Genomic DNA, 16,603 nt, shown 5'->3' on the forward strand with positions numbered 1-16,603 from the left:
TAAAGTTAAGTAAGTTTAGAGATAAGTAGGAAATGTTATGTTATTAATAGTTCATTTAAAAACTATTATTTTGAATTTACCGTTGTCTGGTGAATTTTCCATTGTACCTCTTTTAGTGCTAACAAAGTCCCTTTAGTCACAAATATAATTGAAAGGGTTGTTAGTTTCTAACAACATTAAAATCCAAAGAGTTACAGAAAATTAACAATGTAACAATGATTGGATTCTATTGAACATAGAACATTTTATTGTTTGTGCATTAATTCAGAGAAGCAGCTCATAAAATGTATATGCATGGGAATGCTTTGTTAAATAATTTTAAAACATAGATTTTTGCCCCTTTCACCAAAATAACACAATACCAACTGATGATCTATGAAGGCATTTCATTCTGAACATCATTAGCCGAATTAAAATCATGGAGATTAATGTTGCTTTAAAGTTTCAGAATATTACAAATAATAGAATGAGGGATTCAGGTTCTTGGAGCAGAAGTGACCTGTACTTGAGGGACTATTGCAGGAAGAGAATTAATATTCTGGCTCAGAGATTTACTGGTGCTACTCAAGGTTTAGGAGATAGAACACAGAACACACAGTTTATTTCCATAAAATTACCTAGTAGATATAGCTCTGGGTCATCCTGTTATCCTGGTTAATTTTTCTGTGATGTCTTGCCAAAATGGCCTCACCTTCACACACGACCACGTAGCATGTAGAAAAATTCCTGTCTCAGTCCCACATCTGAAACATATCTCTGATATTTATACTTTTGATCTAAGTAACATCTGTGGGGTAAGATATAATTAGTGTAAAAAAATTATACTGAACCAATCCATATCTTGCATTTATAATTGAAGTCACCAATCTGACCAGCTTCTTTCTGAAATCACCACACCCAAGTCTGACTCCCATCTTTCCCTTGACCTCTGCAACCCTGGTTTTGTACTTTTGCTCTGGAGAGCATAGTACATTTTTGTTATAAATTTGGATATATTCCCCATCCAGACTGTTCATTCTGTTTCACTAAATTCAGGTGGGGTCAACATTGGTCCCCATCTTTCTCTTAAGAATGATCTAAGCTGGAGAAAAAAGATCCCATTGGCCACTCCATATTTGTGTTTTAGTTGTTCAAAGGACATAAAAGTTACTTCTGTATAGTAGTCTTTAATATATCTTGTGCCTTTGTCATACCATGAATTTAATATTCTATTGACTATGCTCAAAGGCAATAATACATTTTTATACAGTGGTGCTTTTATTGACATCCCTATTTTTTTCCCCTGTACATTCAATAATTGCCATGTATTAGTATAGGATTGTGTCTTTTTTTCTAGAGATTTGGCACTCCATTTATAGATAAAATCCTTTGCTTCCCCCACCCCCAGTGAGTTCGTTCCCATCTGAATCCAAGAGTTGGGGGACTGTCCTCCTTAAAGAAGACTGTGAGAAATCTAGACTGTGCAGCTAGGTAGTATTTTTTAAAATCTGGAAGTCTAAGACCTCCCAGCCCATAGTCCCATGTTAGTTTTTCCAGTGCGATTTTTGGTACCTTATTATTCCATAGGAACTGTCTAATATGATTTTTTTAATAATTTAAAGAACTTTTTAGGTAACGGAATAGGCAGCGATTGAAAAAGATACTGCAGTCTTGGCAACACTTTCATTTTGATGCAATTAACCCTTCCCACCAAAATAATCGGTAAGTCTCTTCATTTTTGCAGGTCTTCTATCTTCCCCAAAAGAGGAACATAATTTAGTTTATACAGATTTTGTAAATTGTTGTCAGTTGCTATTCCAAGATATTTTATTCCATTCATCTTCCATTAAAATTTACTTGTTTTTTGGTATATTTCGTATTCAAAATATGTTAATGGCATTATCTCACTTTTCTTCATATTTATTTTATAACCAGATATTCTTCCATATTTTTCTAGTGTTCCTTGTAATTTTTCCAAAAATTTAGCCAGGTCTGATAGGAATAGTAGCACATCATCGGCAAATAGACTAATTTTGTGTTCTATTTTTTCAACTTTGAAGCCTTTTATATCTGGATCCCTTCTAATTATATCCACCAGTGGTTCAGTCACTAAAATAAAAAGCACTGGCAACAGGCAACATCCCTGTCTACTTGATCTTCTCAAGGGGAACACTGCTGACACCTGATTATTGGTAATAATTTTAGTTTGTGATTTATGGTATAAACTTTTTATTGAATTTATAAATGTTTTACCTATGCCAAAATTTTTCCATGTTTTAAATAGAAAGGGCCATCCCCAAATGGTCAAATACTTTTTCTGCATCCAGGTAGACTGTAATACTTGGATTCTTTTTTAATTTTGCCATGTGTATTATTTTAAATAATCTTGCTGGACTATTTGAGGAATGTCTTCCTTTAACAATTCCAACCTCATCTGTATGTATCAATTTTGGTAAATATTGTCCTAATCTATTAGCCAACGCTTTTGCTAGTATCTTATAATTGGTATTTAACAGAGAGATTGGTCTATACGATGAAGTTTTTAATGGGACCTTTTTTTGCTAACACTGTAATAATCATGGTTGAGAATTATTCCAGGAAGGTTTGTGTTTCTACTGCTTGATCCAGAACATCCATTAACAGGGGCATTAATAATTCTTTGAATTGTCTGTATAACAGGTGGGAATCCATCCTCCCTGGTGAATTATTAGCCTGTGGGGTACCCAAGGCTTTTTTCAATTTCTTCTCTTGTAAAGGGAGTGTCTAGTTCTATCTTTTCTCTCTCCTAGTTTTGGAAGTTCAACATTCGACAAAAATTCTACCATTTCATTCTCGTCTCCTTGTAATTATGATTTGTATAATTTTGAGTAATATTAGCTAAACATGTCATTGGTTTCCTTTTATTTATATGCTAGAGTGAGGTTCTCTGTTTTTATAGCATTTATCATTTTTGATGACTTCTCTGCTTTAATTTTTCAAGACTTAATGTGCCCATTCACCTAATTCATAATATTGTTGTTTAGTTTTTAATATATGTTTTTTCTGTTCTGGTATATTTGTATTGTATTATATCTTAGCTTTTTATTCTCTAGTAGTCTATATCTTCTTGTAGTCCTGATCATTTTTTTTCTAATTCTATAATATCTTTCTCCAAACTATTTACTTCTACCATAGATTCTCTCTTAATATTCTTTGTATTGGATATAATTTGTCCCCTCAAATATTCTTTGAGTGTGTTCCATATAAAAAAATATTGTTAGTAGATGGCTGATTTGTTTTTCAAAATATTTCTATCTGTCTCTTTATAAGTTCACAGAAGTCTGTTCTTTTAAGTAGCGTGGTATTGAGATGCCATCTGTATATATTTTCTTGCTTTTCCATTATTCCAATAGTTAATGTTAGTGGTGAGTGATCTGATAGAAGCCTCATGAGGTATTCTGTTTTGATCTCTCTACTTTATAACTGGGCAGACATTAAAAATAAATCAATCCTTGTATGTGAATTGTGCACCCTTGAGTAAAAGGAAAGGACTCTCCCTGTGGGATTTAATTGCCTCCAAATATCAATAAGATTTATTCCTGGAGGTTTTTGCTGCTTTCATCCTCATTACTGTGCTTGCAGATTTATCTAGAATTGGTTCCAAGCAAAAATTAAAATCTTCCTTCTGCTGTTTTTAAGAAGATATCCTTCATAGAGGCTTCATCGTCATAATTTGGGGCATAGATATTCATAAATGTCCATGCTTCTCCATAAATGTTACAATGTGCCATTACATACCTTCCAGCTTGGTCAATTGGATGTATCTTCTATTAATACTGGTGCGTTTATTAATTAGAATTGCTATCTCTTTTGCCTGTAAAGCAAAGGAAGATTATATCATTTGTCCTACCAATCTTCTTTTTAATTTATCAAGTTCCAATTTGGTAAGATGCGTTTCCTGCAGAAAGATTATATCCACTTTTAATTTCTTTAGGTATGCCAAGACCCTTTTCCTTTCACCACTACATTTAACCCATTAATATTAAGACTAATAAACTTTAGTATTTTCAAATATTATATAACAGTAAAAATCTTTCCAATTTTTTAAAGATAATACTATAACATTACCCTTTTAAGAAACATTTCCCTTTTAAAAAAACATACACGTGTGGTGCTACCACTATGTATATTGTATGTATGTGCTTATGGGCTGGCCCACCGCCTGAACCTGTGGCTTCTCCTTCCTGGATATCCCCATAAAGGCTGTTATGCCCAACCCCCTCCCTCAGTACCTGTCTTGGAACTGGGACAGCAACATGTAAGATGTGCTGACATCTAAAGGTGATTAAAGACTATTAATCACAGATCCTTGTCTAATGTGGTTGATTGGTAGCACAACACATTTAAGAAACCATTTAAGAAACACCCCCACATCCCTAGCTCTGATAGTGACATAACAATAGACCCCGGAAGCCCGCAAATAAAAGCCCGCAGAATCTTCCAAAGAAGAACCCTTCCATTTAGCACCATCTTTTAAAACCACTCCTCTCCTGGTGCCATTTTCCCCTTAAATTGGGGTCCCCGCCCTGCCACTTGCCTCACCACCTTCCTTTCTTTCCAGAGCTCTCCATGTATATTACAATGATATTTCTTTTTAGCAGGAAAAACAAGACAGCTCAGTACTACAAAATAGAAAAAAGATGGTACCAAAATGATATTTACAATCTTTTTATCTGGCAGCTCAAAGCTCTTCACAACTTTCGTAAGAACTCTTCCACTTCTCCTTTGTTCTTGAAAATTCATTGATTACCTTCTGGGACATCAATCCTCAGCCTTGCTGGGTAAAACATTGAATATTTTAAGTTTTTGGATCACAGTTGTCTCTTTCCCTCATCAAAATCTTTTCTTTGTTTGACCAAGGCAGCACTAAAGTAGTGAAAAAACATTACTTTTTCATTGTCCACCACTAATGGGCCATTGTTATTTTTTGAATATCCGTATGCTGCTCCCAAGATCGCATCCCGCTCCCAGACTGGTTGTGGTCGCTGTTCACCAGTTCCTCTGGGTCTGTCCGGTGAGCCCTTTCAATTTGCAGCTTTGCATTTAACTTGTTGTGCACCAGCAAAGAAGTTCACCAGGTCTTTCCCCTCGATTCCTTCTCTCAGTCTGACGATTCTTACATTGTTATGTCTGTTGAAATTTTCCTTATGGTTCATCTTGTCCATCATTCCTTTCCTGTCTGTGTCCCATGTTTTTCTTTTCCTTCTAGACCCTTTAGCCTGTCTTTTGTTTTGTCTAGATCAGCCTCTACTTGAGTCATTTGTTCCGTTAAATCTCTCACGATCTTTAAATTCCAATATCATTTCCGATATGTCTCTTAACACTGATTCAATGTTCGTAAGATGAGTGCACAGATTCCATCTTAATCAGGATGTTGGCTATATCTTGAGCTGACTCCCCACCTCTGCTGGGTTCAGCTGGTCCCACTCCTCATCAGGCTTTCACTTGATGTTCCTGGCTGAGCTGTTGCTTCTTCAGTTGTTGTTTTTGTTTGCCTTGGTCGTTTAGCACTAGTTTTATCCATTTTTGACGATGAAATTCTGATATTTTTGAGTTTTCAAACCATTTTTTTAATGCATTTTATGGAAAGCTCTTTCAAAACACATCTGCTCAGATCCTCTGCATAGCCACGCCCTATCCCATAGGCCTTCTTAACTATCCTATCAATCTGTGCGGCAACCTTGAAGGATGTATGGATTTGAACCCCAAGGACCCTCTGTTCATCCACACTCCTAAATAACTTACCATTAACCCTGAACTCAGCCTTCTGGTTTGTCCTTCCAAAATCCATCACCTCACACTTATGTGGATTGAACTCCATATGCCCACTCTGCATCCTATCTCTATCCTCTTGTAACCTTCAACAACCTTCAGCTCCATCCACAACTCCTCCAACCTTCATGTCATCTGCAAACTTACTGACCCATCCTTCTGCATCTTCATCCAGGTCATTTATAAAAATCACAAAGAGCTGGGGGTCCCAGAACAGATGCCAGCGGCACTCCACTAGTCACTGACCTCCAGGCAGAATACTTTCCTTCCACTACTACTCTCTACTTTCTACCTGCAAGCCAATTTTTTATTCACTCAACCAAGGTTCAACTGATCCTATGCCTCATGACTTTCTGGATGAGTCTCTCATGAGGGACCTTGTCAAATGCCTTGCTAAAATCCATGTAGACCACATTTACCACCCTACCCTCATCAATTTCTTTTGTTACCTCCTCAAAAAACTCAATTAACCTCATGGAGCATGAACTTCCCCTCACAAAGCCAAATTGATTGTAATTCTCCAAATGCTCATATATCCTATCCTTAAGAATCCTCTCCAATAGTTTGCACACCACAGACGTTAGACTCACCAGTCTATAATTACCAGGATTCTCCCTGATACCTTTTTTAAACAAGGGGAGGACATTTACCATTCTCCAATCCCCTGTGGCCAAAGAGGATTCAACGATCACTGTTACTGCCACAGCTATCTCTTCTTTCACGTCCCACAGCAACCTTGGGTATATCGCAACCGATCTCGGGGACTTATCAATTTTGATGTTTCTAAGAAGATTCGATACTTCCGCTTCCTTAATCTCCACATTGTCCAGAACACAGGCCTGTTCTATTCTGATCTCACCTTGATCAAAGTCTTTTTGTGAATACTAAAGCAAAGAATTCATTTAGGACCTCTCCAACATCACTTTTAGTAGCCCCACCCTCATTCTTCACATATGCATAGTACTCCTTGGGATTCTCCTTAATCCTACATGCCAAAGCCTTCTCTTGCTCCCTTCGAGCTCTCCTAAGTCCTATCTTGAGCTCCTTCCTGCAACCATAAATTTCTCATGAGCTTTTCCTGTTTCCAGCTTCCTATATCTAACATATGCTTCCTTCTTCCTCTTGACTAGATGCCACACCTGTTTTGTCAGCTCAGGTTCCCTTTTCCTACTATTTTTTCCTTATCCCAGTGGGACAAACCTATCTTGAACCCAGCACGTGGTCACTTAACTTCCTCCACGTTACTTCCATACTTTCATCTTCCTCCTGCCAAATTTCTGTAATGGCCATAACATCATAGTTCCACGTACTGATTGGCAGGAGTGGGGCCCAGAGCTGAGATGAGGTAGGTGAGAACTTGGGGTTATTACTTGTGATAGTACAGATCTATCACCAATGTACATAGTGTATATAGTTACTGTATCTAGACTGTGCTTACAGCGATTGGCTGAGAGCTAAGCCACACCTATTGTTTGGGCCTTAAAGGGTTGTGTCCCTAGCCAGGTCGGATCATTCCGGACTGGTCGGCCACCTGTGAAGAGCTCCGGTCTTTTGCTAATAAAAGCCTTGGTTTGGATCAACAAGTCTTTGGTTCTTTCGACGAGCTCTACATTACTATACTCAAACAGGAAGTTTAGTCGACAAGGCAAGCAGCAAAGTAAGAGTAGATTATTTATTTCAATGAAAGAGGCCTAACATAATGCTATTTTGGCCCAAAATATATACTGCCTTTTACTTTCTTTGGATGCTGCTTGACCTGCTATGTTTCTCCAGCACTTTTGTGTACTGCCCTTGATCCCTGCATCAGCAGATTTTCATGTCTTTCTCCATATCTGGAATGAGCGGCCAGAGGAAACTCAAAGTGGCTCAATAACATCATTCAAGAAACATTTGGACAGGAAGAATAACAAGAATAAGGACTAAGTGCAGGCAAATAAGACAAACCCAGAATGCCTTCTTGATTAGTATGGACTACTTGGGTTGAAGGGCCTGTTCTGTGCTCTCCGATTCATTGCAGGTTATTCCATCAGTAGTCCCCAGCAGATTGCCAGAGATCATAGATGAATTATACCTGGGGAGAAAATTCTGTCTCATTCCACAACTACTTTCATGTCCAATTTCATGGCAGAGAATTATCTGGTTCTGATGGTTATGGTGCCAAGTGATGTTGGTCCAAATTAAAAAGCAAAGCAGTTTGCCAATCAACTGGGATCCGAAAAGAGAGTCCCACATCAGGAAGAGGCAGTTCAAGTCACGTAACAGAAATGTAAAGCAGGGATTTGGTGCAGTTCCACATGGATGAAACATGCTGCAACCATGATTTTATGAAGTATAATGGATGGATTAGGCGGTTGGAGACATGGGGGAGCAGTAAGGAGAAGATTGACGGTCAAGTCTCAAGAATTTTAAAAAAAATTTTAACAGTACAGCAAGGCAGGAGACCATTCTAGTCCATGAAACCCGTGAAGCCCAATTAATCTACTAACAACATATTTTTTGGAAGGTGGGAGGAAACTGGTGCACCCAGAGAAAACCCACACAATCCATAGGGAGAACGTATAAACTCCTTACAGCGAGCGTCAGATTCAAACCAGAGTCATTGGCATTGTAATCGCATTCCGCTGACCGTTGTGCTAACCATGCCACGCAGAGTGCACCTTTTGTGAGTATAGAATGCAACTGTGATAGAGGAATTAAATGAAGGAAATGGAAACAAGCAGTCTTGGAATGACTAAGAATTAGAATTAAAAACATAGCTCCATGTTGATGGTGAATGGTTTGGTCTAGAATCTTTTATCATCACGTATATCCTGAATAGTGAAAAGCTCCGTTTTGCATGTTATCCAGGCAAGTGAACCCATACTTGTACAGCGGTTGGTGTAATAATAAAACAAAAGTGCAAGTTGTAGCGTAGCCACAGAAGGTAGGTATGGCGTTACAAACCCAAAGTGCAGAGAATGGAGAAATGTATAGTTAGTGAAGGGGCATCATCCTCTATCAATGGGAGGTCAAGTTGGAACTCTGATAACCACAGAAAAGACACTGGCCTTAAATCTGGAGGTTTATACTTTCAAATTCATGTTTCTTCTGCCTTATGGAAGGTGGGACTGGGCTGAGATGTGTCCTTTTGGTGTGTTGGCATCTTTCTCAAAACAGCGGGTGGTGTTGAAGGAGTCGATGGAGGGGAGGATGGTTTGTGTGATAGCCTGAGCTGCATTTCCAACTCTGTGGTTTTGGGCAGAGCAGTTCAAATACCAAGCTGTGGTGCATCTGTATATATGTCAGAGACGTGCTATATTTTTTTAGGTTTCTGAGGAAATAGAGTTGTTGGTGCACTGTATTGGTTGTAGCATCAATGTGGTGAAGTGGATAGGAATCAGACTGGAGTCAGCAAAACACTTGCAAAAATAGTAACTTTAAAAAATGCTTGTGGAGGGCTGAAGACTTGTTTCTCTTCCTGATGATGAAGTGAAGGCTGTTAAGAGCTATCCTTTCCTGAAGACAAACAAACCATAGTGATAATATGCAGGAAGCTGTTTGGGTTCAGGGTTAAAATCTTTAAAACATTAAACTACCCACTTGAAAATATTTTTAACCAAAAATAAACTTTATTTATGATAAAATATTTACAAAAAGAAAATTTATTTGCATCATTCGTGTCATGTCCATACATTCTTATCATTGTACACTGTTTCATAAACTCTATTTACACCATTGCCACTCCACCCTCTGTTGTTTGAGAGGCTTTCCCTTAGTTTCAGCCCTTCAATGCCTGGTAATGGAAGGACTCTAGACTATGGTCCTTCCCCACAACACCCTTGCATTGGCTGTACCAAGCTTTAATGTGTCCCTCAGTACATATTCCTGCACCCTGGAATATGCTGGTCATCAGTATTCCCTCATTAATATCTCCATATGCTGAAAGACCAACTACCTATTCTTCATGGAAAAGATTTTCCAGACAAACACCTTTAATCACAAGTCCATTAGGCAGGGGTCAATGCAGAACATCCTGCCGACACTGAGAGATGAAGACTCGATGGACACATGGAGTGGTGCTCTGAGCAGATCATCCAGATCAAGATTTGGCCTGGCTGACAGTGAGAGGAGCCCTCTCAGTCAGATCCTTCCTGTCCAATAAGAACATCACCCACTATACATTTTTTTGCTACAGCTATCATAATAAATCTTTTTTGCACTTCATCCAGTTTGAGGCCTAATTCTTTACTTCTTATATTACTTAGAAGAAAGATCTCTGGAATTTTTGGTATGTTGCTTTTTGTGATTTTATTTAATACCTGATTTAGATCTTCCCAAAACTTTTTCACTTTCTCACATGCCCAAATTACATGTACTGTTGTTCCCATTTCCTTCTTACAGCGAAAACATCTATGGGATAATGTTGGATCCAATTTTTTTAAACTTTTGAGGTGTGATATATAACCTGTCTAGCCAATTATACTGTATCATGCATAACCTTGTGTTTATTGTATTCTTCATAGTTCCAGAGCATAACTTTTCCCATATTTCATTTTTTATCTTTATGTTTAAATCTTTTTCCCACTTTTGTTTGGGTTTATAGCTTATTTCATTATTTTCCTTCTCTTGCAGATTGATGTTCATGTTCGTTATAAATCTTTTTATTTATAATTGTTTCTGTAATCACATATTCAAAGCTGCTTCCTTCTGGTAATCTCAGTCTGCTTCCCAATTTGTCCTTTAAGTAGGCTTTCAGTTGATGGTAAGCAAACATTGTACCATGAGTTATTCCATATTTGTACTTCATTTGTTCAAATGTTAATAAATTATTTCCCAAAAAACAATTTTCTTTTCTTTTAATTCCTTTTCTCTCCCATTCTCTAAAGGAAAGATTATCTATTGTAAAAGGGATTAGTTGATTTTGTGTCAATAGTAATTTTGGTAGTTGGTAATTTGATTTTTTCCTTTCTAAGTGAATCTTCATCCATATGTAAATGTATAATGTCAACTTGGAAATCTGAAGAGAGCCTGAGAGTACAGCAATAGTACATGGAAATGAATAAATGTATTCCATTGGGAAAAAATAACATATAATTTTAAAAAGAAAGTCACATTATTTGAACAAATTTGGGAACCGTACATGGAACACAACAGAGAGCGCTTGCCTCGGACCTCCACCCCCTAAAATGATAAAATGATAAGAAGAAAAAATGACTTGACCCAGTGTGTAAAAGTAGATGACACAATTTCCTTGTTTATTTTCATTGTGTGATGACATTGTTTAATGGTTTTATTGTATTGTATATGTCGAAAGTTAAATGGGTTTGGAGGGGGGTGGGAAGGGGGGAGGGAAGGTAGGGGGGAAAAAGGGGAAAAATGCCACTGTGTATATTTGAGGGAAATGTTTGTATGTATTTTGATTGATATGGTTCACAGTGTGAAAAAGTTAAAAAATTTTTAAAAAAGAACATCACCCACAACACACGTTGTTCCTGAGATGGCTATGGTGGAGTGGAGGCAGTTGCCCACCTCTTTGCAGAATGCAGATTCTCAAAGAGTGTGTGGAGAAAGATGCAAGAGTCCTTATCACAGTTTATCCCCAGCAGCAGTGTGTCAGAGAACTCTCTGATCTACAGGCTGTGCCCAGGGACACACACAGAGACACAGATCGGAACTGCTGGAAAACCATCAGCTTGGTGAAAGACGTCATTTGGTCTGCCTAATTCACTTCAATATACAGTAAAAGTCCTAAAATCTGGACTGCTCGTGGATTAGATCGGTCCAGATTTTAGGATTTTCTGGTTTCTCAGGTGGTCCAGATTTCTGGCATCCTGATATTTGGACTAGAAAACTGTTAGAAATTAAAAAATGATTTATCTGTATAAATTCCTCATGCATCCTTCAGATCTGCAATGAACAGCATTCCATAAGTCAGCTCAAGGATTCAAAAATAAACTTAACATCAGGGCCAAGAGGAATACATTTCTAACCCTTCTTATCTCTGCCATGTTACTCATCCTTCTTTGTTTATCATTCACTTTAAGGCCTATAACATTTAAATAAATCAACCCATCCAATTGATCTCAACATACAATTGATAGTCCAGTATCAGTGGTGACTGGCTTCTCTCCCCTTCCTGTAGCAATAAAAACATTTATATTTTTCCCCTTCCTAAGTATCTATTTCAGAATGCTGGGAAAAACAACTCTGCATATAATTAGCAATTCAGATTCTGAAGGAAAGAATAATGTTTCTAATGCACTTTGACTTGGTTATGTGTTAGCCATTGAGTCATTTGTTCAAGAACTGATCAATGAAATGAATTTTTGAATATTTAAGCACGTAAGAAATAGGGGCAGGAGTCGGCCATCCGATCAATAGATCATGGCTGATCTGATGATAGGCTCATCTCTACCCACCTGCCTTTACACCATATCCCTTAATTCCCTTACTATGTAGGAATCTATCCATCCATGTCTTAAATATATTTGCTGAGGTAGCCTCCACTGTTTCAATAGACAACGAATTCTACAGTTCCTCCTCATCTCTGTCCTATATTTACTACCCTGAATCTTGAGGCATAGCTTCGCATTGAGCTTTTCATAACAATGAGTAAACAAAGCAAACTGTATAATCGCGTCGATACCAATTATCTACAGTGTCACAGATTTCCAAGGCCCTCTTTATAAATACATGTGCAATCTAAAGGATGATGCCGAGGTGGTGTTATTTTTCACTGGTTGGCAAGGTCCAGTGAGTAACCAGTGGAAGGATGGATCATCAAGGACATAATTATCTGTGCATTTTAACATGAAGGACAATACCCTTCAGAAGTATATTCCTACAATATTGTGAATCCAATTAAATGGTCGTTACATGTTTTATTTTTAATTCGTGTATTAGGATCTGGGTGTTGCTGTTAAGGCCAGTACAGTATGTATTGCAGATCCTCAATTGCCCTTGGACTGCTGCAGTCCTTCAAATAAGGGTAACCCACAGTGTTGTTGCAATGTAGGCAATTTGAGGATTTTGATCCAACAATGATAAAGGACTGGGAATATATTTCCAAGTCAGGGTGGTGTACATCTTGGAGAGTGAATTGTAGATGAAGTGGTGTTCTCGTGAATCTGGCACTCTTTCTTGGTAATAGGATTGAAGAGTTTTGGAGGTGCTGTCAGAAGTGCTTGGCTGTGTAACAACAGTGCATTTTGTAGATGGTGGTACCTGAGGCCACTGAGGTCCAGTGGTGGATCAACGATATGTGTGGTGGCCAGGATACCAATCAATTGGGTACTTTGCCATGGATGGTATCCAGCTTGAGAATTATCCAGGCAAAAGGAGAGTATCCAATCTTAGGCCTTATGGATGGTGGCAAGTTTTTGGAACATGGTTTGCTATAGGATACCCTGTCAGTGATTGCTTCAAGTGGCCACCATATTTATGGCTGGTCAGTTGAGATTATGGTTGATGGTAACTTCAGGATGCTGACAGTGGGGAATTCAGTAATTCCCATATAAAACGCCAGAAAATTTGATAAAAGCAGTGACTATAAAAACACCAGAAGCAGCGAAAGCAACAGCGTGTGTTTATAGTGCGTGCAGACAAAACCACGTGATTCGAAGCGTCATTGTAATTGGGTAATAATGACAGCTCTGACCGGAGTGCATCAGAAGGTTCAAAAAGTAAATTAGCATGGAGTTTTAGCTTGGTAGGTACATTAATACATGTAGCTGGGGTTACGAAAAATGTTTTTGTTGTTATAGCTAACTACAGGGATATTGTTACAAAAAATAATAAATTTCTGCTGAAACACTGCACAAAAATTTTATTGACAGTCATTTTGGTGTCACCCCCTCTGATGGTGTAACCTGGGGTGGTCCACCCCTGCACCCCTTAGTGACGCCAGTGCAACCATCTTCCCTTGTACAATTTCAGACTGTATTTTTTCACTCATTCCTTGAGGAAAAACTCAGGCCTGAAACTTTGGTAATATATCTTTACCTCCAATGGGCACTGTGAGACTGGTTGAGTTCTTCCAGCATCTTTGTTTTAACAATATCAAACACTGAACTGTATTTCCTATATGCCCATTAATTTAATTTTCAGGGGTAAAAGTTTTTTTACAAAACAGGTACCCATCTGTTTCAAACAGGCATCAATCATACGGGTGCCCAAGAAGTGTGTAGTACCTTTCTTAATGACTATTGACCATCAGTGATGTGTTTTGAAAGACTTTTGATGAAGCATATCAGCTCCTGTCTATATGGTGACCGTTCACCTATTGTAACAACAGGTCATCTCACTGGCTCTACACAAAGCCCTGAAACACCTGTACACCAAAGATGCATTCATCAGGATGCTCTTTATCAACTACAGATCGGCATTTAACATCATCATCCCTTCAAACTCAAAGACCTAGGAGTTAATTGTAATTGGATCATGGATTTCCTCACCTCCAGACCACAAGCAGTGAAAATTGCTAGGACTTCTCTTCCACAGAGCACCACAGGGCTGTGTTCTTAGCCCCCTCCTCACCTCACTTTATACTTATGACTGTGTGGCCTTGGTATGACAATAACCACCATCTACAAATTTGATGAAGATTTGTATAAAGGGAGGGGATGTCAGCATTCAGGATGGAGATTGAAAACATGGCTGAATGGTGCACCAAGAACAACATTGCACTTAATGTCACCAAAACTAAGGAGCTGATTGTTGACTTCAGGAAAGGAAACCCAGAGGTATACAATCCAGTGAACATTGGGGGATCAGAAGTGGAGAGGTGAGCAAATTTAAGTTCTTGGGAGTCAATATCTCAGAGGATCTTTCTTGGACCCAACACACCAATTGAATCAAGAAAAAAAGCACGTCAGCACCTCTACTTTGCTGAAGTTTGGTATGTCAGAAACCCTGGCAAATTTTTCGAGGTGTGGAGGAATGTGCGCTGACTGGCTGCATCAACGACTGGTACAGAAACACCAATACCCCTGAGTGTAAAGCCTTCTAAAAGGTAATGAACACAGACCAGGACATCACAGACAAAACCCTCCCCACTATTGTGTATATCTACAGGAATGTTGTCATTGGAGGGCAGCAGCACGCGCTCTGTTCTCACTGCTGCCATCAGGAAAGAGGTAGAGGTGCCACAAGATTGCACTATCAGGTTCAGGAACAGCTGTTACCCCTCCACCATCAGACTCCTCACTGACAAACACAATCAGAGATTCATTTAAGGATTCTACTTGTGCACTATATTGATTTTTTTGTTCTCTCTGTATTGCACAGTCAGTTTGTTTGCATTTGTTATCTGTTTATAGTTCTTTGTTTTACGTTGTGTACAGTTTTATGTTTTGCACTACCAATGAGTGCTAATTCTGCTGAACCTGCAGGGAAAAGGAATCTCAGGGTTCTATGTGATGTCATGTACTCTACAATAAATCTAAAATCTGAAAAAGACCATGATGGGAGTTTTATGCAGGCAGCCAAATAGCAGCTAGGATGTGCAATGCACATTACAAGAGGAGTTAGAGGACATGTAAGAAATGGTGGCCATGGGGTACTTCAATAACATGGGTAGACTGGTAAAATCAGGTTGCAAGGATTTCAAGGAATTTGTGGAATGCCTACAAAATGACTTCTTAGAGTAGCTTGTGGTTGAATCCACTAGTACTGATGCCACTATGGAGGTGCGGACCGCACCGGGTGACACCATCAGAGGGAGTGATACCAAAATGATTGTCCATATAACATTTTTGTGCAGTGTTTCAGTAGAAATTTATTATTTTTTTATAAAAATATCCCTGCAGTCAGTTACAACCACAAAAACATTTTTCATAAGCCCATCTTAGATCTATCAATATACCTTCAAGGTAAAGGTGAAGACAAAGAGTCTAGCAACAATTTGTAGGAAGCCAGAGAATTAAGTCATGAGCAAAAGTGAGGATTAGTTACTATTACTATGGAGGTGCTTGGGAAGCTGAAGGTGGATAAGTCACCTGAACCAGATGGACTACACACCAGGGTCTGAAAGAAGTAGCTGAAGAATTGTGTTGGGATCAGTACAGATTGAACCTCTTCAATCCAGCGAGATAGGACCTGGCCATTGCTGGATCAGATAAAATGCTGGAAAACTGACCCCCTAACTACGTAAACATATCAAAGGTAGGTCAAAGCTTAAAACAGGAAATAATACTGTGGCACAATTAGCATAGCAGATAGCGCAACACCTTTACAGCACTCGCAATCAGGACGTTAGTACAAACTCCTTACAGACAGCGTGGGACTTGAACCCCGGTCCCGATCGCAGCAGATTCAACCTTTACAGAGCAAGTGATTGGGACTGGGATTTGAGTCCCGCGCTGTCTGTAAGGAGTTTGTATTAACAGCAGCAGATTCAAGATGTGCCAGACCACAGAGTGTTGGATAATAGAGGTTCAACCTGTAGTAACCTTTCAAAAATCATTAAGTCAGGAATGATCCCAGAGGACTGGAAAATTGCAAATGCCACTTTACTTTTACGAGGCAAAAGGCAGAAAATTATGAACCACTTAGCCTGACCAGTGTTGGTAAGATTCTACTTGATTATTAACAAGGAGATCTTAAAAGCACATGATTTAATAGGAGCACGTCATGATGGTTTCCTTCAGGGGAGACCTTGCCAGATGAATCTGTTGGAATTTATTGAGGAAATAACAAGCAGGATAGACAAAGGTGAGCCAGTGGATGTTGTTTACTTGAATTTTCAGAAGGCTTTTGAAAAGGTGTATACATGAGCCCACTGAACAAGTTAGAAACCTGTGGTATGATGGGAAGGATATTAGCATGCATAAAGGCT

Source organism: Narcine bancroftii, chromosome 4 (genome assembly GCF_036971445.1).
Source record: "Narcine bancroftii isolate sNarBan1 chromosome 4, sNarBan1.hap1, whole genome shotgun sequence".
In the NCBI taxonomy this organism is placed as follows: domain Eukaryota; kingdom Metazoa; phylum Chordata; class Chondrichthyes; order Torpediniformes; family Narcinidae; genus Narcine; species Narcine bancroftii.